Below are 24403 nucleotides of genomic sequence, written 5' to 3'. Positions count from 1 at the left end.
AGCACGGGGTCGTCCCTATTATGACGATCACCCTGCATTGTAGTCAGGTTTCTTGGGGTTAGTTATCTTGGCCAAAATACAAACTAATAACTCATATTGTATGTATTCCATCTGTTTATACATGTGGGTATCCTTGGTATGTGTTTTGAGCATTTATCAGTCGCTGGTTTGTGTCTGCCTGCAAGTATATAGTCCATTCCTCAGTTCTGCTGTTCAGTCTGGTTTTGCCAGTTCGTGAGTGTAAATGGCGTAAAGTTTATGTCTGATTCTCAGTCATATCCGTGAGTTTCATGTCCAGTTCACAGTTCTGCAGGTCACATGCCGTGACTCTGCAGTGTATTCATGTCCCAGTTTGACATATTACACGAAGGTTCTACATGGAGCTTCTGACACTGATGTAAACACAACCTTATCCTATACTGATACTGAATTATATTCTCTATGTACAGTATATGTGAATGAAAGAAACCCCCCCCCCCAAAAGTGATGTAGTGGTACACCAAGACACAAAGGCTCATGGGGATGGGGGGGGGGGGGATGTGGGGAATTTTGGGGTTTAAATTAAGTTTTCCGGGTAGCAAACTGTATTATCTATAGTTAAAGGGGTTATTTAAAGGGATTTCCAGACAGAAATACTATTGGTGACCTATTCTTAGTTTAGGTCATCAATAGTTGATCAGCCAGGGTCTGCCACTCTGGACCCTAGGAGTTGCACTTGCAGTTACAAGCACCAGCCACTACACAGGGGTAGGAGCAGCAGCTTCCGCTTCAACTGCTTTGTATTGCAACACTGATTGCAGGCACCCCATTATCAGCTGATAGGTCAACTATTGATGACCTAACCTAAAGATAGGTCACCAATACCATTTCTGCCTAGAAACCCCTTTACACAAGCCCTTTAGCTATAGCTAATACAGTAGTGTGTCATGGACTGCAGCTGACACCAGCTGCGCCTCATCTTTGCCTTCCTCTGTCGCTGGTTGCTTTCACAGGCAACACCATTTGTTGTGCCACTGGTCCCGCATCATCCCTACAGTCACTGGCTAGTTTCAAAGGGTGCATTAATCAATTCATCTATTAAAGAGCCAGGGTGTGCACCCAACTTTCCTGTCCCCAGCCTATCCCAGACATTCCTAGATTACTAAAGGCATATCTGCCCTTTGGAAAATTATCTGAGTAATAAGCATCCTAGTATTCCAGTAAAACTGTGTCTGAATTCTGCTTGCTTCCCAGTTTTGATCTTTTGCATCAATATCTGGCTATCCAAAGCTCTACCAGTTCTAACCTCAGCCTGCTTACTGACTGTGTCTTGCTTGAATGGTGCCTGCCGTGACCTCTTGCCTATTTACCATATTACATAAATTCTGCTCATCCAGACCTCGGCCCCATATTTGTCCTTGGTACCACACTCCAGTGCCTTTTGACTCACTCGGATGAGCTGTCATTGTACTGAGACTACTCCTGGGGAAACATCGAGGAAGTTCCCTACAGTGAAGACCAGATCTCTCTAAAAAATAGGGTTAACGGGATATTCCCATCTCAGGAATCCTATTTTAGTGTATTTGAAATCACAAAACAATGCACCCACCAATAAGATGTTTGTTTGCTCTGTTCTCTAGATATTGCAAATATTGTATTACTCTTCCCTCTGGTTGTAAACTGTTCCGTGCCATGGAAAAAGACCACCTATTCTATGGAAAGAAATAGCAGAGAACAACAGAAGCTGATGGCCGGGCCGAAAGCTAGTGCTCATCAGATTAAGATGAAAGAAGTGTGCAAGCGCCAGTCTCCTCTGCTTTTCTGCTATTTCTTTCCATAGAAGAGGTAGTTTTTTTCCATGGCAACCAGAGAATAGAGGAATTAATTTGGTGAATATCTGGGGAACGGAGTATTTTGGAAACAAACATGCTATTGGTGAGGGCATTGTTTTACAATTTCGAACACAGTGAAGTAGGATTCCCAAGATGGAAACACCCCTTTAAAGGTTGAAAACCAGGGCTCTTCTTGGATCCGCCAATTGGAGTAGCCCATAGTCAAATAAGTCAGTGACATAGCGGCCCATGTCTACTATGTAACAAAGTAATTATTCAAGAAAATCCAGCATTACCAAGATAGAGTGAAATGTGGGAAAATGGCGATAGGTAAAGATGCCGACTATATGTATGAAACCACAGCAAGGCTTCAATAAATGTAATAGCTCCAAACCTGTCTCCTCGGAGAATCATTTCATATGAAAGAGTGAGTTCATTTACGTCTGAAATACATCAAAACAGACAGAATGTTCTTCTTAACACGAGCTGTTTAAATTTTAATAGAACTACAGTAAGTACAACTTGTTAACTCGAAGCGCTGCAGGTGGTAGAAACCCTCCCCTGTTTTAGCCCGGGCGCTTTGCTAATCCTTTGTGCGTCTTGCAGACACTTCACTGGATGCCGTACTTTGATGTGATGAAAAACTAAACCATTTGCATTGTTAAAGAAAAAAAATTACTAAAAAAAAATCTTTATGGTTGCATAATTCAATGACAGATGTTCCATAATAAATTTAGGCTCATGAACTGCGCCGTGAAACTTCAAATCCTCCAAATTATTATTTTGTAATTATTTGACTCGCGTGTCATTTCATTATTCCCTGCGTTGATACAGAGGAACGCATTGGGAGCTGTTAATGTAGCATTAGACGGCTTCATATCTCTTTATTAAGATGCTCTCCTTGGAGCATTGCCGATGACCCATACTGGAATTAGTCAAGGGAATATTAAATTTGCCTTTCAGCAAAATTCGGTTGAAAGAAAAGATTTACTTAGAGAAGTATATAGCAAGGAAAGCATTCGCTAGAGGAAAGTGCAGTTTAACTCTTTTGCCTCATGCATCGTCCCTCCACTACAAGAAATACATTTTTTATATTGTTTAACCTTAATCTCATGAGCTCAGTAGGCTAATGATGTAGAGGACATTGCGGTCTTCTGGTTGACAGTTATGAACCTCTGTTATTTTGTAGACATGAGTTACTTGTTGGACTGTAGTCCCATTGTCTGGTTGGTACCAGTGTTCTTCTAACAGGCAGAACTCGGCCTCACTTTTAGCAGTCGTCTTTCCTGGGTGCTAAGAGTAGGGCAGATTTACTAATACTGTCTAATGGACAGTAGAAACGTAGACTAGACAGTCTTTAATCCCTTTCAGTCCCAGGACATAAATGTACATTCTGACTGGGAAAGGGTTCCCACAAATGGACGTAAACTTGCGCCCTATGGATGGAAGTTAGCCCGTACCATCTGCAGCAGGATTCGGCTGTGACTGACAGCTGGCCTCCCACCGCACCAGCAGGGATCTGTAAGAATACCGATCCCTGCTGTTAACCATTTACATGTCGCAATTTATGTTGATTGCAGCATGTAAAGGGTTCACAGAGAGAGGATGCTCCCTCTGTTACATCATTGGCTCTCTGCAAAGTAATCTCGGAGGATGGATGGGTTGCCATGGATGCCGGGTCTTCTATGGCCTGTGATTGCTATGATTAGCAAAAGTACGGCAATATATTATCACAGACCATTGCAGGTTCAAGTCCCCTACAGGGACCAAAAACATGTATTAAAAAAGAAAGACATAAAAACAAATACAAAACGTTTTTGTTCACTTCCCCCTCTATGCTTAAAAATAAGAAAAATGCCAACTCCAGACTGTGATGGAATTGAGTGCAGTATACCTTGGAGATGTCCGGAGTGTGACAGACAATTAGCCATTGGTTCAATGGTAAAATACATTTCCTGCATCTTACCTAAGAAGTTATATGCTTACCTACTTTGTTTCCCTAGTGTGCACTGATAGGAGCTCCAAGCTCTACATACACTATCAGTCAAAAGTTTTAGAACACCTCAATTTTTTCCAGTTTTTATTGCTATTTACACAGTATAAAGTTTCAAACATACTTTGACATTAAAGCAGAGAACAAACGTAAGTTAAGACAAATGCAAATAATTAACTTTGTTTCAGTAAATTAAGTCTAGATTTTAGACACTTCAAAGTAGCCCCCTCTAGCTGATATAGCAGCTTTACACCATTGAGGCATTCTTTTTATAATTACATTCAGATATTGTTCAGGAATTTCTTCCCCACATTGTTGCAGAAGTTCCCACAAATGTGCTGCACTTTTAGGTTGCTTTGCTTTCTCCCTTCTGTTCAGTTCATCCCAAACAAGCTCAGTAGGGTTTAACACTTTCCAATTCAATTTTCGATTCAGGGTTTCCTAAAAGGCTTTCTCTTTTTGCTGTTGTATAACGGTGCCATCTGCTGGTTAAAGCCAGTGTGTGTGTGCACCAGAAAGACTTTGACAACAGAGTGGCTGGCAATAGACGGTAAGAATACCCTGTTTGACGTCTTCAGACATTGGAGCTGTACAAGTTTCAATCAGAATGTAGGAAGACGTCAGACAGTGGATTGGAAAGGGTTAAGTCTGAAGACTGTGTCGGCCATTCCATTGTTTGCAGCCTGTTGGTATCTTGTTTTCTTATTTAGTAGTTCTGACAGAAGTATATTTTGGATCATTGTCCTGCTGTAATATGAATCCCTGAACAACTAGGCCCACACCAGAGGGTATTGCATTGTGTATGAAAATGCTGTGGTAGGCCTTTTTGTCCAGTATGCCAGTCAGCTCTGGATCCAGGAAAAGAGTCCCAGACCATCACGCTTCCTCCTCCATATTTGTCAGTTGGTGAGACACTCAGGATCCATCCTGTCACCTACTCAACAGCATAGAAAACCCTGGATGATGTATAAAAGATGTCAAATTTTGATTCATCAGTCCATAAGACTCTCTTTCACTCTTCAGTAGTCCACTGGAGGGGCTGCTTTGTCCACGCAGGTCTTTTTATTTTGCAATCTTAGCAGTGGTTTCTTACTGATCCTCCACCCGTCAGACCTGCAGATAGAAGTCTTCTATTCACAGTTAAAATGCAAACTTGCTTATTTTTTGCTGCATTAGGGCTCAGTCAGATGAATGTCTTTTTCGCGAACGAATAGCAGCGCAAAAAGGTCACCGTACGCATGTATAAAAATCGCTTGACTGGGCGCAAAAGACCCAAGCTTCACGTGCATAAAATTGCCCATTCACTGGAGCAGCTTCGCTTTAAAAAGCCAGCTGCTCCAGGAGGAGAGAGAGAGAAGAAGCCCCGCAGGGCTTGGGGATTTCCCCACAGCAGGGAGAGAGAGAGCGGAGCTATGGAGGATTGACCCATAGCAGGGGGAGACGGAGCAGAGCTATGGGTTAATTCCCCTTAGCTCCGCTCTCTCTCCCTGCTATGGGGGATTAATCCATAGTCCCGTTTTCTCTCTCCAAGTTCTAGGGACCACCAAGGGATATCCCCATTGTGCAGGGAGAGTGAATGGGTCTATAGGGCTTCTCACAGAGATTCCGCAGAGCAAATATAGAGGGGGTGGTGCAAGAGGGCAAATCACTCTAGCCTCCCCTCCTTCCCTCACTCTCGGGGAAAGCCCTGTAACCCCGCGCCATCTCTTTCCTCGCTATAGGGAAATTCCTTGGGGAGAAAAGTGGAGAGAGTCCCCTACTGAGCCCCGCTGGGGAATTACCCAGCAGCGGGGCTGGGGGAATACCCCGCCGTCTACAGCAGAATATTTAAAACATGCTGTCCAGAAACACATTTTACATATGTCACTGTAAATTCCTGTTAGTCCCCATGAGAATAAGTGGACTCCCTGAGGGTTCCCTTAATCCCCGCGGGGACTAAGAGGAGTTTACAGTGGCTATTTAAAATGTGCTTCTGGGCAGCAGGTTTTAAATGTCCTGCTGTAAGCTGCGGGGAATTTTCTTTTCCTGTGCAAGAATTTCCATAAACTCCTGCTCCCATAGGAGTCAATGGAAACTCCTCTGCAGCGCAGCGCACCAAAGATAGGTCAGGTCCTATCTTTGATGCGCACAGCAGAGCTACATGTGACCTGCAGCATGTCCTATCTTTGTTAGTTGTTTGTAGTTTCGAATGCCTAACATTCTCTCATGTGAGTGCTTCTATAGGAACCTATTGATTTCCTATTAGATGTGCGTTCTGTGCGCGGCTGACAGCACAGAGAAAATGCTCGTCTGACCGAGGCCTTAAGCTGTGCTTGTAGATTTTGTGCTGTGAGGTACCCATTATGCAAGCTGTCAACTCTCAAAAACTTATCTGATTTTGTTGAGGACTTTGGTCTACCAGATCTCTTCCTGTCAGTTTCCTCCTGTTTCCAAGCAGCTTTTGATGGTATAAGAAACTGCACTGACTGACACCTTGGCTTTATTGATAATTAGAGATGAGAGAACGTACTCGTTTCGAGTAATTACTCGATCGAGCACCGCGGTTTTCGAGTTCTTCCGTACTCGGGTGAAAAGATTCGGGGGGCGGGGGGAGGCGTGGCGGAGTGAGGGATTGCAGAGGGGAACAGGGAGGAGCCCTCTCTCTCTCCCTCTCCCCCCCACTCCCCGCTGCAAACCCCCACTCACCCACGGCGCCCCCCGAATCTTTTCGTCCGAGTACGGAAGTACTCGAAAATCGCGGCGCTCGGGCGAAAAAGGGGTGTGGCCGAGTAGGTTCGCTCATCTCTATTGGTAATATCTCTGTAGAATAGACCTCCACGTCTAAGAGTTATAATTGTCTGTCTTCTTTGGTTAATTACCTTTTTCTTGCCATTATGATAGCAATGTTCTTTGTTCTGAAGAGCAAAACTGCCCAAATCCCGTCCTAAAGGGTGTTATAATGCAGTCTGTTCCAGCACTGGTTATATATAACAGAGGGTTTTTAAAAAAAACTGCAAGACTTGAGACATCAGTAGGAATAGTTTGCCTAAAATTTCAAACCACATTTCTATTCTGTGCTGCAGAGCAGCGGTCCTTGATGTGTTTCCTGAAATAAGCCCTTTGGTTACAATCTGAAATTCAGACTACCATTGCGTTTCAGGTTAAAATTTCATAATATTTTTATGTTTTTGACTTACTTTTGAAATTTTGAACCATTAAATTTTATTTGATAGATATGAACTGTGTTAATGTCAAAAATAACTGAAAAAATTGAAGTGTTCTAAAACTTTTGAACCGTAGTGTACATGTCGAAAAAAGTGTCTGAAAGTGTCTAAAACATATAATAAATGCGTTGCAAAGTATGTTAGACAGTTTTCTGCTGCAATTTGCACAAGAAAACTGTCAAATTCTCAATATTGAATCTGTTCAGTTTCTGCCAGTACCCCAGGACTTACAGTAGAGCTAAAGAGCGTAATACCTGGATGTTGGAAGAAAAATACATAACTGTGAAATGAAGCATGTATCAACACAGTGAAAACAAGATGTAACTATGAATTTGCCTTAGATAACTTAGATAATGGGCAGATGGTCATGGTAACCAGATGATGAGGATAATGATTGCAAAAAAGAAGGCTGAGAGGAGACTTAATGGCTGCCTACAAATATCTGAAGGGCTTTCACAGTGCAGAGGGATCAGCCCTATTCTCATCTGCACAAGGATGACTAGATCCAATGGGATGAAACTGAAAGGGAGGAGACACAGATTGGATATGAGAAAGTAAGGATGATGAATGAGTGGAACAGGCTACCACAGGAGGTGGTGAATTTTCCTTCAATGGAAGTCTTCAAACAAAGGCTGGACAAATATCTGTCTGGGACGATTTAGTGAATACTGCATTGAGCAGGGGGTTGGACCCGATGACCCTGGAGGTCCCTTCCAACTCTACCATTCTATGATTCTATGATGAGAATATAATAATGAAATTGGCAGTGGAGACTGGTACAGGTGGTATGGAACTGAAATAAAAACCATAAAAATGCTGACCCTAATACTGTCTCTCCCCACAGATGTAGCACTCATTAAGATGAATTGGTGTATCAAGAGAACTCAATCTACAGCATTAACTTACATTGTATAACAATTATCAGAATGTGTTAAATGCTAATTTAACAATTGTTACATCAGGACATCTCTCTCTAAATTCCCCTGACTCTTTCCCTCAACACGAGACCTCACTGTCCTCAAATAGCACTTAGTTATCCGTATGGATGGCCCTGTCTAACATACTATACCTGAGAAGGGAACTGGGAAATAAATAAGAGGCTGAAGAAGAAAATGCTGGACTGGGTCAAGGCAGACAGAAAGAAACAAGCAAAGATTAAATAAACCATATACTAGGAAAACACAGACTGGATTAGAAAAACCAAGGTGGAAGACATACTGGTTGAATCGACTAGATGAGACTGGACTAGCACTAAAGGTGGTGTCACACAAGTGTTTGTGTAAATATGCTCGCCTCAGCATATTTGCACATAAATGTGGTTTGGCGAAGGCTATAATCAAGGTTTTGCATGTGTCTGCCAATATTACTGTATTTTTGCGTGCAAAACCAGTTCACAGGCGTGCATGACACACCTTTTCCATGGAATTTAATGGCTATTAAAGTTTAATACGGACCAAATGTCTTCTTTTCCTGCATTTTGTACACTGTATGACCGTTCCTCCTGTGTATTTGCACATCTGCCATAGACTTCTATGGCAGTTTCACAGCTCCAAAATGCAGAAAGCTAGAACTATTTTTTGTGCACCACAAAATGTGCATGCAAAACACACCTATGAGAACAAACCCAATAAAAACAGTGGCTTTTATCCTGTGTGTTTAGCATGCACAGATTTGGGCACATGCAGAAGCATGTGCAAACACACTCATGATGCTGCCCTAATACTAGAACAAGGAATATTAGATAGTACACATGTTGTCACAGCTATCATTGGCACCACACTGCAGAAACCAAAAGTATTTATAGGGAAGCTAACCAATCAGACATTCCTCTCTGTAATGAGGCAGATCAGTGTGACTTACAGATCCCCTCCAGTAGTAACTGCCCCAACACCAACTTAGCAACCAGGAGATAACAATTCAGCAGGAATTATCCTGCTGATTGTAACTTTCTGCACCTTGCTATTGCAGTCTTTGTTGTGCCTCTCTTCATATAACAATTTAGGTAGAAATAAGTACATAAGAGAAAAGAAAGGAGCCATTATCATTATTTTTTCATACTATTTTTTATTTCATAATAAAATGGACTAGGTATCTGCAGATATAGTAGGTACATTTCATTTTATGAGCAGTTGTAATCCTCAGTTGCACCGCCAGCTTGCTTACAGCTCAACAACACCACAACATGAAGACAATTTTTCATACATATGTCTTATTGCTGGAGAAGGAGAAGGAGGAAGAGGAAGAGGGGGAGAAGGAGGAAGAGGAGGAGTTATAGCTCAAGACACATCCAATGATTGAAGATGTCTTATTGAGACAGCACAACAAAATCCTTCAATTATTTTTTTGTTGATGAATGTGAGTTGATAAATCATGGCCTAGTTAATGCTTTCTCTGCTAAGATCAGTCAATATTAGGATTTTTTTATGCCTCACATAGAGTCACTCTAGCTAGTAAATATCTAGATAACTCATGTCTATTAATTCTTAGAATGACATCTGGAAGAGGTTTATTAAGTGTCTCATGAGGGGATTTCTTCAAGCTTCCTGCTTCTTAATATCCCCACCATACGTGAAGGAAAGTTCTCTTCTAACGCATCCCCTGAAGCAAGATGGTATAAGCTCCACGTGAAGTGCCATTACATCAACAATTTATTACAGCATTTTGTTGCTTTCTTTCAGCTTTCTTATACGTGATTTAAAGGCTTTGTGTGCGTTTCAAATCTTAGATTTCCTTTTTTGAGGGCATCTAAAAGAAAAAAAAAAAGAGGAAATTTTAATACTTTTTGTGTGTGCAGTTTATATGAAAATCTTAGTACAATTAGTCTTCGTACATTTTCCTCGATACACAATGCACTTAATGCATGAAGAGGTGCATGAGTCTTCATGTATTACGCATATTCCCACCCCTTTCATGTGTCCCTTCCAAAATGCCAAGTTTGACATAGTGAACATTTCTGGTATAGTTTGCACCAATTTCTGTTGTAAATAATGGATTAATCTGTTGATCTGAGGCAGCCATGCCCCCTCCTGACAAACCCCGTCTACTTTTAGAGAAGAAGAAAAAATACAAATTGTTGTACAATTATCCACTTGCACAAAAATTGGGGAATTTTTTACACTGGAAACTGGCATAAGAGTAGCTTAAGCTGGATTCACACAACCGTATTTGTGCACACAGTGAATAGAACTCATTGATTTCAATGGATTCGTTCACAGGTGTATAATTTGCATGCGCAATTCTGTTGCTCAAAAAAAATGTGCAGCATGTTCTATTTTTTGTGCATTCGTGCAGGAAAATAGAACATATGAAACTAATTACACTAATTGGCCATTTCATATGCGCATGACATGTGCAAGGAAGAAGTACAGTAAAAAATGCAGTTGTACATGCAAATAAACACAGGACCCAACATGCACAAACGTGGTGGAAATGCACATGCAAATACGCATACGCTCATGTAAATCTGTCCCAAATGTGCCCCCATGTTTTTGCATGATTACAGACGACAAACAAACTAATGTGCAGTGTGTTCTGCAGTCATGTATTCTTGATTTACACTATGCTGAACTCGTTCTGAGGATATTAAGGCTACTCTCGTGTGGCACAGAGTGTAAGCTCTCACCTACGACCTGGAGGTTGCAAGTTCAATCCCCACATGCGTCAGGTAGCCGGCTCAAGGTTGACTCAGCCTTCCATCCTTCCGAGGTCGGTAAAATGAGAACCCAGCTTGGTGGGGGGTAATTAAGTAATAATTACCTGAAAGCGCTGCGTAATAAGTTGGCGCTATACAAATACCAAGATTTTTTTTTTACTCTGTTCAGATTAGTTCGGTGCTGTACAGCCACGGTGGGTGAGAGAGTGGAAGGAAGGAAATAAAGAGATAAAGAAAGAAAAATATATAGAGAAAGAGAAAGGAAGAAAAGGAGGATAAAAAGGAAAGAGAGAGTGAAGAAGAAAATCATAGTATCCTGGAGTGGTAGAGTTGGAAGCGACCTCCAGGGTCATCTGGTCTGACCCCCTGCTCAGTGCAGGATCACTAAAATATCCTATGTAGATATTTGTCCAGCCTTTGTTTGAACCTTTCCATTAAAGGAGAACTCACCACCTCCCGTGGTAACTCGTTCCACTCATTCATCACCCTTACTGTCTAATATCTAATTTGTGTCTCCTCCCTTTCAGTTGCATCCCATTGCTTCTAGTCTTTCCTTGTGCAGAGGAGAATAGGGCTGATCTCTCTGGGCTGTGACAGCCCTTCAGATATTTGTAGACAGCTATTAAGTCTCCTCTCAGGCTTCTCCTCTGCAAGCTAAACATTTCCAGATCCTTTAACCGTTCCTCATAGGACATGGTTCGCAGACCGCTTACCATCTTGGTTAATCTTCTCTGAACTTGCTCCACTTTGTCTATGTCTTTTTTAAAGTGGGGTGCCCAGAACTGGACACATTATTCCAGATGAGGTCTGACTAAGGAAGAGTAGAGGGGGATAATTACCTCACGTTATCTAGACTCCATGCTTCTCAGACAAAAGTGTATGAGAAAATAGAAAGAATGAGACACAGAAAAAGAAGGAGACAGCAAAAGAGAGAAAGTGAAAAAGAGAAAAAGGACATAGAGAAACAGAGAAAGGAAGAAAAATAGGTGGGAGAGAAAGAAAGCAACAGAAAGAGAGAAGAAGAGGGAAAGAGAGAGAGAGAGAAAGAAAGAAAAACAGAGAATAATGAGAGAGAGCAGAAGAGACAGAGGCCCCATGTACACGGCGAAAGCAGGGGGGCTGCTGTCAGTTCTTTATGGTGAGCCTATCTGACAGATAGGCTCACCGCGGACAATCACCGGAAATCGCGGCATGCCACGATTTAGATTCCGCGAGTGGAGAATCGCTATGATTCTCTGCTCATGGATGCCGCAGAGATTTCCCCCCCCCCCCCCCCCCCCCGTTCCTCCTCGCTCTCCCTCGCGGCCCCCTGAATCTTTTGGGACGAGCAGGCATGTACTCGGAAATAGCAATACTCGCTCGAGTAATTTGCCATACCGAGTACGCTCGCTCATCTCTAGAGAGGAAGGGTTACTGAGCTCTGGACCTTTAGATCCGCAAGCAGTTATGAAAGTAGGCTAAAAAAGAACTGGAAAAAGTGCAAAGATAATGTAATAATTCATAACTGGTGTAATATATAGTGTAGTAGGACAATTGAATATAGAGGTCCCACGACTACAAGCCAAAGAGGATCCAATTATTAACTATAAATCACCTTCCCCTTTCTTTCTTATTTCCCCCTGGTTGTCAGGATTTATCAGCTGTTCGTCTTTACCTGCTGCTACTGTGTTGCACTTTTCTCGGCAGCTCCTGCTTGATAAACATTCACCAAGCACTTTCAATGCATAAATATTTTAAGTTTGAATTTGTTTAATCAAGTTACAAAAAAACATCACATTTCATTGCTTGGATATTTCAATTGAACATCTTCCAAGCTCTCTCCGTTTCTGAAATAAACCACACAGGGAAAGCAAATATTCATAAAAGAAATATGATTCTATAAATGTAATTCAGGATCATATTTGAAGTTCAGAGCTGAATAATTATTACTTTCTTATGAGGAGTGTGGTTGGTCGCTATGTTTGAATTATAAAACGGCATGAACAAACATTTAAATCATGTCTCTGCATATCTAAATGTCTCATTCCAAAGTATTTGCTGAGAACAACAAACAAATAAGAATGCAACTCAGGAAATATTAATTGCCAGGATAATCATATATTGCAAAGTAAAGAGTCGCAGAGTTTGGAGAAATGTTTCTTGTCGTGAAGGACGTTATGGGAAGATGGATAATTCTGCAGATATTTTAGGAGTTTGGAGGTTGTTACGGCACCTGGTGATATCTTGGCTGAATAGACGACGCAAAATACTGGTTCTAAAAATATGTGACAACATTGAGAACTTGAGATTTAGGTGCATTTTCTTCATAGTTTGATTGATATTTTGTCTGTAAAGCTGAAAATACCCATAAGACTCCATCCACACCTTTTGGGGGTAGGCAAGACCATTTCCAGGTTTACATGGGCCAATATGACAAAGTCACAGTGGGTCTCCTTAGTAATTTGTAGTTCCTGCAATGCCCACTTTGTAATTTATAGGCTCCACCATGCCCCCTTCATAATTTATATTAAGTTGTAGCTCCGCTCTACCCTTTAGCAATTTGTAGGCCCCTGTCAGGAAGGTGTGGATCTACCTTGCTGCACACAGGTTTATGTTTGGGCTATCTGAGGAGGCAGCACATGAGGAATCCTGTTTTTCATCCTTGAAGTGGGATATGATTTTTGCTGTGAGGTCCTCAAACTCTTACCTGTCCAGATAGTCCCGGTAGTGCGGCTGCACCCACTGCACTTGGCGGACACGAGGTACCTAACAAAGTTCTTTTTATTTTAAACTGTTCCAGGCCTGGTATGAGTTGGCTTTTGTACAGTCTACATAATTTCACGTTCTGCTGAGTGGGCATTTGCTCTGGTTGAAGCGCTTGGATTTGGTCGGTGAGCTGGATCTTTCTATATATTGCGGTTCCTGAAGGAACTAACAAGAGTCTTGCAGACAGAGGACTGGAAGCAAGCAGGCGCATTAGTGCAGCATACGACAGGCAGCAGTGTCTGACTGCAATCCCAGGGTAGGTGAGCTCCGGTGATGCAGCGTGACAGCTCCACAATGCCTCCTTAGTAGTTTATAGGCTCTACTGTGCCCCTTTAATTCATAGGCCCTACTGTGTCCTGAGTAATTTATAGGCATCACTGTGGCCTGTGAGTCATTAACCCTTTCCACTCCACTCTTCAGACATTCTGATTGAAGGCTGTACAGCTCTGATGTTGGAAGACGTCCGGCAGGGTATTCTTACTGTATATAATAATAATAATAAGTCTTATTACATAAAAAACTATATAAATCTGGTATTACCATAATCATACTAACCCAAAGAATAAATATTACATGTCATTTTTACTGCATCAGGAATGCTGAAAAATTAAATGCTCACTAAAAATTGCGCAATTGCATTTTATTAAAATTTTTTCCCCTATATAATGCGATAAAGGATACCACTAAAAATGCAACTAGTTCACCGAAAAACAAGACCTCGTGAGGCCAGAAAAGTAAAAGAGTTATGATTTTTTAAAGTGGAGAAGAAAACAGTGAATTAAAACAGGAGACTTGTCTGCATTACAAACCCAGGCTGCTCCAATGTGTACAGAGCTACAGTCTCTGCATCCTGCTACGTACACCGCGACAGCCCCTGAGGGAACAGCTGACCGCCAGGGGTCCCAGGTGGCGGCCCCCGATGATCAACTATAGATGACTGACCTATCCTGAGGGTAGGTCATCAACAGTGTAGAGGTGAACAACCTTTTAAGCAATTTCAAGTTGAGGGTAGGGTAGTCACATCTGTAAACACAATTCTGAATCTTTTCATAACCTCCGATACTGCAAAATATGAGTATGGGGGTTTCACAGACGGACTGTGCAAATATGCTTGGGGGAACGGAGCGCGTTTGCACATAATAAAGGGTTATCATACCTTCACTGTGATTTTTTTAAAACTCCCATAGACCTCTATGACAGCTTTCTAAATAACACGCAGAAAGATGGAGCAGGTCCTATCTTTTTTCGCATGCAGGATTTGCGTGCGAGAAACACGCTTATGAGAACAAATCCATGCGAACAAAAACCCGCGCAGACACGTTCTTCTGTTTAAGCCCTAAGGCTACATCTAACATTGTATATGTTTGGGGCTTAACATGGAGTACTGCAGTATTTATACCACTGAAATTACACTGGCGTGCCATAAATCATGGGATAGGAACTAATATATAAAATTTCACCTGGGCTAGCTAAATGCAGCAACTTGATGTGGCATCAGTTCCACAAGTGCACACATAATGTCTGGAGGGATGTTGAGCCATGCAGCTCCGGGATATTTGTAGGTGCAGGATCTTGTTGTGAATTGACCTCTGCACTCTATCCCATAAATGCTAAATTGGGCTCATGTCAGGTGAATGTGCAGGCTATTCCATTTATAAGACCTCTCCAGAATGTTCCTTGAACCAATTTTGGACAATATGGCCCTATAGCACAGTGTATTACCCTTTTGGAATATCCCATCATTGTGAGAGTACGTAAAAGTCCATAAAAGGCTGGAAATAGTCACCAAGCAGTGAAATGTAGGAGACACTGGTTAATGGCAATGTTTAGGCAGATAAGTGGTCCCAACCCATGCTATAAGAACACCCCCCACCAGTATGGAACCACCATCAGCTGGCACAGTGCCTTGTTGAAAACTGGAGTCAATGGCTTCATAGGGTCTGTGCCATACACAAACCCTTCCATCAGCCCAAACCAATTGGTACCATGACTCATTAGACCACATCACATGTTGCCAGTCCTCTAGGGTCCAGTTAGCATGCTCATGAGCCAAGATGAGGTGCTGTGTCCAGTGTTGGGGTGAGAACAGAGGCTTTCTAGGTGGTCTTCTGCTCCCATATTCCATGGAAGCTACAGAACGCTGCGCCGACCGGCGGGATCTATGTGTGCAGCCTTTTGCAATGTGCATATAATTTTTGCCAGAGTTGGTTGTCTGTCTATTCGGACAATTCTAGCCAGGCACCAAAGGTCACCGTCACTGCCCTGTCCACTGTTGGCGGTAATGTCTTCCATGATGTATCTCCAGAAAATATGTGACACTGTGGATCAAAGAATGATAAATGCCTACATAACTTCGGAAATGGAGTATTCCACCATCTGGTGCCAACTATCATGGTTCCAATAATTCATGTTGCTTTGCTGTGATCAGGCTAGCCGGTGTTCAACCGCACTCACAAGATAACACCTCACTACAGGTGTGCCACTTCATCATCAACTTACATACCACTATCCTATGACTTTTGGCATATCAGTGATACGATACAAAGGAACAGCATATCCCGCATGACAATTAATTGCTGCTCTTATGAATGAACATACATGTTCCACATCCTCTGTACTTTGGATTGATGTTTTCCTATAGTTGCAACAATGTAACCCGCGCTATCTCCTAGATATTATAGCGAGCCCCTTTAATGAAATTGCTGCATCGCATCGGTTTTAAATATTTAAAATGCAGGTTTTGTTTTCTATAGATTAAATATCGCTTAACTATTCCGTGCATGAAGCCTGCGAGGGAACCGTCATTCATTACATCTGCAGTATCTGCGCACCAGCTACGCCGCTCAAACATTTGATTAAAGCATTTTCTCCGTCTGCTGGAAACATTGATTTATTTTAATTATTTTGCTTAATAACAAATTTAATTTCCGACTAATGTGTCATATATGTCAGGAGATCTTTTAATTGTGAAGTAATTGCATTTCTTTACACCAAGTCTTTCTTGATTTTTTGAAGCTTATCATCAATCCTTTGGTGATTACTGACCTGATAGAGAAATACATATCCAATTAATCAAGTCTTGTAGGAGTAAAACCTTTATTTAGATGTACAATAATTAGATAAGGAAAATGCATGAAAAAATACAAGAAAATGACTCCCAAGGTAGTTACTTCTGCAGTGTCGACTTGGAGAAATCTCTGCAGTTTGCAAAGTTGATTAATTAGTTTTCGGCTGTCTCTATAGACCTGATATTTAGAGGCATCAGTGATTATGGGAAAAAAAATCCAAAATCTAGATAAACATAGATGGTTCAGTATGCAATACACCCTTCCCATGCACACTATATAGCGATATGTAAGGGGGATAAAAAAGGTAACTTTGTATAGTTGCGTAAGAGTGGTAGTCATTGTGGATAATTGCATTATTGCTAAGGTTATAGAGCAGGGGTACTTAACAGGTGGTCCGGGGGACAAATGCAAAGCTGTTCAATAGAGATGAGCGAGCATACTCGGCCACGCCCCTTTTTCGCTCGAGCGCCGCGATTTTCGAGTACTTCCGTACTCGGGCGAAAAGATTCGGGGGGCGCCGTGGGTGAGTGGGGGGTTGCAGCGGGGAGTGGGAGGGAGAGGGAGAAAGAGAGGGCTCCCCCCTGTTCCCCGCTGCTACCCCCCACTCCGCCACGCCTCCCCCGCCCCCCAGCGCCCCCTGAATCTTTTCACCCGAGTACGGAAGTACTCGAAAATCGCGGTGCTCGATCGAGTAATTACTCGAAACGAGTACATTCGCTCATCTCTACTGTTCATATCTCCATTGGATCTCGTTAATCTTGAGAACAGGAGTCAGGAGTGAGGGAGAAGTGAAGCTACACTCTGGCTCATAGCAGGAGTCAGCATAGAGCTCATCTACATGTGCATACTGGTGAAAGGAGGAGAGAATTTTACAGGGGACGGTATGCTGGATGGGGCAGAGTAGAGTATAAGAAATGTGTTTTACATGGGACTGTATATAAGACCTTCTGAAAGGAGGGGTACAGATATGTTTTACATGGGACTGTATGTTAGAGGGGTATACTAAGAGGCTGAAGGTGGGAGAAGTGTTGAGTTTATTACATGCGATTGTTAAAGGAGATGATGGGAGGGAGAATGTGGTATTTACATGGGACTGTATGTTGGGGATGAAGGGAGGGGAGTGATCTTTCTTTGCATCAGACTGTATAATAGAGGAGTTAGTGGAAGTGGGGAACAATAACCAAAGGGGCCACAGAGGTTCACCACAACTAAGAAAGACTACAGTGGACTACAGCATAGATAAAATGGGCCACATAGAGTCAGAATAACTAAGAGGGGGCACAGGGGGTCAGCATAAATAAGAGGAGCCGGCAGAGGATCAGCATAACTAAGAGGGGCCACTTAGGGGCACTAATTACTATGGGAGAATTACTGAGAAGGGCATTGAGGGTAGCATCAGAATCGGAAGAGTGTGCAGAGTCATAAATACTGATGGAGTTTTGGGCTCAGTTAGAGAAAGCCCATCATCAATCAGAGAAGGCGTCAACTGTGATCACTGAAGGTAACTGTACGGTAATTGCTATCACTATGAAGAACTATCATCATGGCTCATAGACATTCAAAAAGCTGTGTGTACCCCAAAATGGTATAAATGAAAACAACTCTTTCTGTAAAAACCAGTTCCTCAAACAGCTGCACTCATGGGAAAAACAGGTTATGGCTCTTAGAATATGGCGAGTTAAATGTTCTATAGTGCAAAAGTAGTAAGAAAAAAACTATATATATTTGGTATTGCCATAATAATACCTTCATTTGTATGTAATTATAATCTGCCTTGTTTCAACCATCACTACTTATGTCAAAAATTCCCATGATGATAAATACTCCCCAGATTATGAATGGTATCAATCCCAGTCATGATGGACATTTTGAAGATTTGCATAGCTGTTCACCATGATGGGCATATGATGGACGAATGATAGAGCACTTCTTGTTCTGCAGGGTGGTGCCGATGTTTGGTATAAATAGCGGGGTGTGGCATGCAAGTTGAGTTCCATAGTTACCACAGTGGTGAAGAGAGCAAGTACAAGCAGTCTGCAAAAAGTTGGGTGCAACCTAAATTATAAGCCGCAAGAAAAGCCCTGTAGCCTGCTAAAAAAAATTGGGTGCAGCCTGAAGTTGGGCTGCGGTTGAAGCCCCAGAGCTGAGAGTACCTGGTTAGTCTGGATAATCAGGATGAGGGAACTATGGTCATGATCTACTGTATTGCAGAAAGAGTTCACCAGAGAGACTTTGAGTGAATACCATTCGTTGAGGTCAAGGGCATTTTCTGTGCATTGCCCCTTGAAGATGCTGGAAGCCTGTGCATGCACCAAACCCACAGCCTGAAACCTAAGCTCAGAGCAGACAGAACTGGAAACATGCTGATCATGCAGAAAAACCTTCCACTGTTTTATATAGCAATTCTGTAGAAAAGAACAGGGGAGTAATTCTGTAAGAATGACGTGAAATAAAAGTGTTTGGTTGCAATGCTGGTTGCAATCAATTAAATCAATTTTCAAAGTGATCATAACTTTGTTCCTTAAAGCGACTCTTTGATCCCAGAACAAAATTTTGGCCAAGAACCAGAGAATGGGCGGGTTATATTACCTGGTGTCCTCATTTACTCCACCAGTCCCTGTGCCCTGCTCCAATGATCCAAGTTGGCTTCCTAGACTACTTGATGCACGCTGTGCATAATCAGCCAATGCTGCTTTCTGATTGGCCAGAGCTGCTCATGTGAGCAGCACTGTTTGTTCAGAGCAGTCTAAGACAACTTATTCACCACCAGTACTCAGTGTACAGTATTGGTTTCCATAACATTTTTCTCCGTTATTTCATTTTCTGAAGTTTATTGATTTTTATCTATTTATCTACAGAAATATATATATATATATATATATATATATATATATATATATATATATATATATATGTATATATATAATTTATTTATTTTTCGACACATAAAGGAAAAACTGATTTTAGATTTGAGCCCTATTTGGTGCCGCACTTCAGCTTCAAAGAGTCACATTATTTTCGACATTACAAGATTTCTAAAAAAAAAAGCACGGGTTACGCCACCATAATTACATCCCTGCTGTTTTTTCTGTTTTCGAAAAGTGCTAAACATATTTCACTAAATCAATGGAAAAGTGACCCGAACAAAAAAATTATTTTAGGCAATACATTACTGTATATAACAGTGTCATTTAAATGAGCAGCTTGAGAATGCACAAATTGCCTGATTATAGGGGGCTAGGGGCTGCAGAAAAAAAATGTTCTATACTATGAAGATATTTAATATTATCAGAACAAAAAGTCACTGAGTGTTGTGAGGAGAAAAACAACTGAAAATTTGAAGTAGATGCTGTAAAAGCTGCTACATAATAGTGAAGAACATATACAAGCAGAGGTGTAACTTGAAGCTTCTGGGCCCCAATGCTTTATTCATAGTACTGGGCTTACTATAAGGGCATTTTTATGTGCATCCGCCGGCACCATAAAAATGCGTGAATGGGTGCACAAATATAGATTTGTGCGCCCGTTCAGATGGCCCAGGCCTGGCGCATATATGCTGAGGCCGCAATGCTGTTGTCTCTCCCTCCCCTCCCCCTCGCCTTTGGCTGTTTGCAATGGGAGGGGGCAGGACAGGAGTGTAGCTAAGATCCCGCACCTTCCCCACCCCTTGTCTGCAGGAAGAAACGGGGGTAAGTGGGAGGGGAGCGGGGCGGAGCTTAGCTCCACCCCGTCCAACCCCCTCCCATTGCAAACAGCCAGAGGGGAAGAGAGAGGAGGAGAGAAGGGGAGGGAGTTTAGCAGTCAAACTGCTAAATTCACTCCCACCTCCCGTCTCCAGCCACTATGATTGGTTCCCATAGGTGTTTATGCAGCAGCTGACATATTCCAGGCAGAAAGATAGTCTCAGGACTATCTTTGCTGCCTGGCGTAAAAGTACCCAATGCTTTATTGGCTGGCCGGGCACTTTTACGCCACGGGAATATGCCTGTGTGATCTGATGCATTGTAATCCAGTGCATCAGATGGTAATGTATATCGGCCGACCGATAAGCCCAATGGAGAAAAGAGGCCTTATGGTCTCCCTAAGGCTTCTGGGCCCAGATGCAATCACATCCTCTGCATTCCCTATAGTTATGCCCCTGATTGTAACTATAGTGGGTGCAGAGGTAACAGTTGCACCCAAGCCTTGGTACTGAGGGCAATAATCTCAATTATATGCCAAAGGCAACCAAAAACTCTATATGGGATCCCCTACAAAATAACTTTTATTGAAAGCTAATAAAATGTTACACTTTTTATATGAACAATTAAAAACCCATAACCCATACTGTCTCATTGTATAGCACAACATAGTCAGGCAAACAGTGTCCTGTAGCTATAAATGTCCATAAGTATATATAAATGTAGGTGAGGGAGTGATCCCTCCTCTACAGCTACACATTCAAACACCATAAGGTTAAAGCATAACCAACCAAGTAGGGCAAAAACTTAACATGGGGATCTGATTTAAAAGAAAGCACTTAGCCCCCCCCCCCTCCCCCAACATGTTTTGCCAAAGATCAGGTGTCTGGAAAATTGGGGTTAAATAGCACCCTGATTTTTTTTTTTTTTTTTGCTCCCCCTTGACAATGATAAGTAAAAAAAACTATATAGAAATCTATATAAATATTGCAGTGTAATGGCACATAAACTGTTAAGTTTATTAAGTTAATATTTCTAATTGTATTTGGACTATTGACCCTTATATAGAAACTAAACCTATGCTGGGTACTGCCGGAATCAAGAATCAAAAGATAAGGGAAGTCAACAAAAAAACAGCAATACTAAACTATGTAAACTTAAAGACATACAAAGCCGGCAGAATTAGACTATAATGAGATATCAATAGGCTGACTGCAGCTATTTTCTTATCTAGGCGAGTCTTAAGACCTTTGAGACTGTTTTGTCTAGAATGTCAATAAGTCTTATGATCAATAATTTTTGTAACCTTTGTAATAATAATTTTTGTAACCTTTGTAATAATAACCTTTGTATGATAATGCCCTCTCTCTTTTTGTATAAGAACTTGTAATGTCTTCAATTAAACAGAATTCTCTTGGGTTCTCATGAGAAGTGTCTTGCTATAACACAAGGTGCTTCACATTATTCATAGATACTGCTAGCAATCTTCTCATCACGGGCTCCCATATCTACCAATTTGGCAACTGGCCATGAGGTCATCAGATCGATAGTGGTGTGGTTCGATAGCTGTGATAGGCAGTCTGTCTGAATTTTGCTTGGCATGAAAGCTACAATATACATACCCACACCAGAACAGCTAAGTGAACAAATACTGTACCACAATCAGGCTCTTAAATTAATACCACCCCAGAACCAAACTCATAACATAAATAAAGCACCAGAACATAACTCATAACATAAATACAGTACCAGAACAAACTTAAGTACATAAAAAAGCACAAATCAACCTCAGTACAGCACCAGAACCATCTTAGCTCATACATACATCCATCCCCAAAACCAAGCTTATAACATAAATATTGCCCCAGAACCAAGCATATAATATAAATACAGCATGAAAACCAAGCTCATAACATAAATACAGCACCAGAACCAACCTCAGTACATACAGTACCAGAACCAAACTCAGTACATAAATACAGAAGCAGAACCAAGCTAATTACATAGAAACAATACTGGGACCAAGTTTATAACATAAATACAGTACAAACCAATTTTCTGTACATAAATACAGCCCCAGGAATTAGATCAAAATATACATACAACACAAACCAACCTCTGTACATAGATACAGTCCAAGAATAAAGCCCATAACATGTACACAGTAACAGAACGAAGTAATTGTGCTTCAGGCGTGCCAGTGGGCTGGTAATGGCTCCTCAGAACATCAGAGATGAGACAGAGCCAGAAGGGGGGTGGTTCATGTAGCTCCACAGGACGCTGCCACATGAAGGAAGAAGATGATCTGGCCAGGTGTCCCCCTTACATGCTGATGGCCGCTGCCCCATGCAACAGTACGAGTCGCATGTAACTAAGGTTATCCATGCATCTGCTACATAAGAATATACCAGTAGTATACTGTAACCCAGCCGTGTAGGCATCATCCCTATATGCCAGTCCCAAGCCCTGGTAAATGGGAGGTTTAGGGAACGACCTGCCAAACTACCCAGTAAAAAAAATTGTCTTGAAAACCCTACGAAAAAGCTCTCAAATGATTCAGTTATGGTATGCAATGGTAGGCCCTCCAGGCCAAATGATTCTTTAATTGCTACTGGGAAAGAGCAAGGTCTGAGTACAAGTAGTCAGGGTTTTCCTCATGATGCAACTGGATGTACAATATAAGCCATAGGGAAGCCCAGCTGCTGATGCAACTCACGATAAAAGGAAAGGACAGCGCTGTACCAAAGCTTACATACTAGCAACATGGAATTTGCGTGGCATGAGCCTAGGGAAATTGGACATTGTGAAAAGCAAAATGACAAGACTGAACATCAATATTTTTGGAATTAGCGAATTGCACTGGACAGGTAATGGATATTTTCAGTCTGATGACTTTACATTGCACTATGCCGGAGATTAGGAAATGGAGTAGCCTTTATTACAAACAAGCAGACCTCAAAGACAGTAGAAAGTTTTAGAACAATCAGCAACCATATCTTTGCTATCCAGATAAGTGGTAAGCCAGTGAACATCCTAATCATACAGGTCTATGCCCCAACGACTGATGCCGATGAGGAAACCAATCAAGATTTTTATGCCGAAAACTCTAAACAAAGTGCCAAAGAAGGACATCATTTACATTATGGGTGACTTCAATTCCAAAGTCGCCAGCCAGCCAGCAGCAACCATCACAGGACGATTTGGGCTTGGTAAAAGAAATGAAGCCGATGATTGTCTCATACAGTTCTGCCAAGAAAATCAGCTCAGGATAACGAACACATGGTTTATGCAACCCAAACGTCAACTGTACACATGGACATCTCCCATTGGCCTCCATCGAAATCAGATTGATTACATCCTGTGTAATCATATTTGGCGAAATTCAGTCGCTGCAGTAAAAACCTTTCCTGGCTACGACTGCGGCACTGATCATGAACTCCTTGCAGATCAAGATCAAAGTCCATAGCATTAATAAAGGTGCTCCAGTGAGAATATTCGTTACCACTAAAATCCCCCAATCATATACTACTGAGGTAGCAAAAAGATTCAAACTGCTTGACGCATCAGAAAAGCATCCAGAGGAACTATGGCATGATATGCAGTCCACAGTTATGAAAACAGCCAGTAAGCATCTGACCTATAAGCAGAAAAAACAACGCTATTGGTTGTCCGAGCAAACCTTCAGAATAGCCAATAAAAAAGAGCAATAAAGGTAGCTGGCAGCAAAGATGAAGTTCAGCAACTAAATGTGGATTTTCAGCAAGCGGCAATGAAAGACAAGGAAATGGATTGGAATGAGCGTTGCAAACAACGCGAAGCAGAAGCCATGAAAGGCCATATGTGAGGCCGATTCCCACAGCTCAAGATGGTCTGAAAACCTTTCATTGCACACAACGGCACAATCAAAGGCAAAAATGGGAAGGAACTTAATGGCCAACAGAGTGTCAAGGATAGGTGAAAGGAATACTCAGAGGAACTATATGTCTGCAATCACATACCTGGACCATGAGGTGGAGCCTGCAGACTTGGAGCCTCCATTATGGAGTCAGAAGTGGTTATAGCAATAAAACAACTAGCCAAAAATAAAGCACTAGGCATAGATAACATATCGGCAGAGCTATTGCTGCCAGTACCAGTGAAAACAATCACAGCACTGTGCTAGGTAGTATGGGCATCCACACAATGGCCACGGGACTGGAAAAGATCTGTCTTCATCCCTCTAGCAAAGAAAGGCAAATCCCAAAATTGCTC

General features: G+C 41.9%; 1 pseudogene; it reads left to right on the top strand.

Moving 5' to 3' along the window:
* Positions 1-23618, top strand: part of LOC136581102 (craniofacial development protein 2-like) — a 42120-nt pseudogene extending 18502 nt beyond the window's left edge.
* The last annotated feature ends 785 nt before the right edge of the window (positions 23619-24403 follow it).

The sequence above is a fragment of the Eleutherodactylus coqui genome, chromosome 10 (assembly GCF_035609145.1).
Source record: "Eleutherodactylus coqui strain aEleCoq1 chromosome 10, aEleCoq1.hap1, whole genome shotgun sequence".
Classification (NCBI taxonomy): domain Eukaryota; kingdom Metazoa; phylum Chordata; class Amphibia; order Anura; family Eleutherodactylidae; genus Eleutherodactylus; species Eleutherodactylus coqui.
The sequence above is the reverse complement of the archived record's forward strand: the minus strand, read 5'-3'. Positions and strand labels throughout refer to the sequence as shown.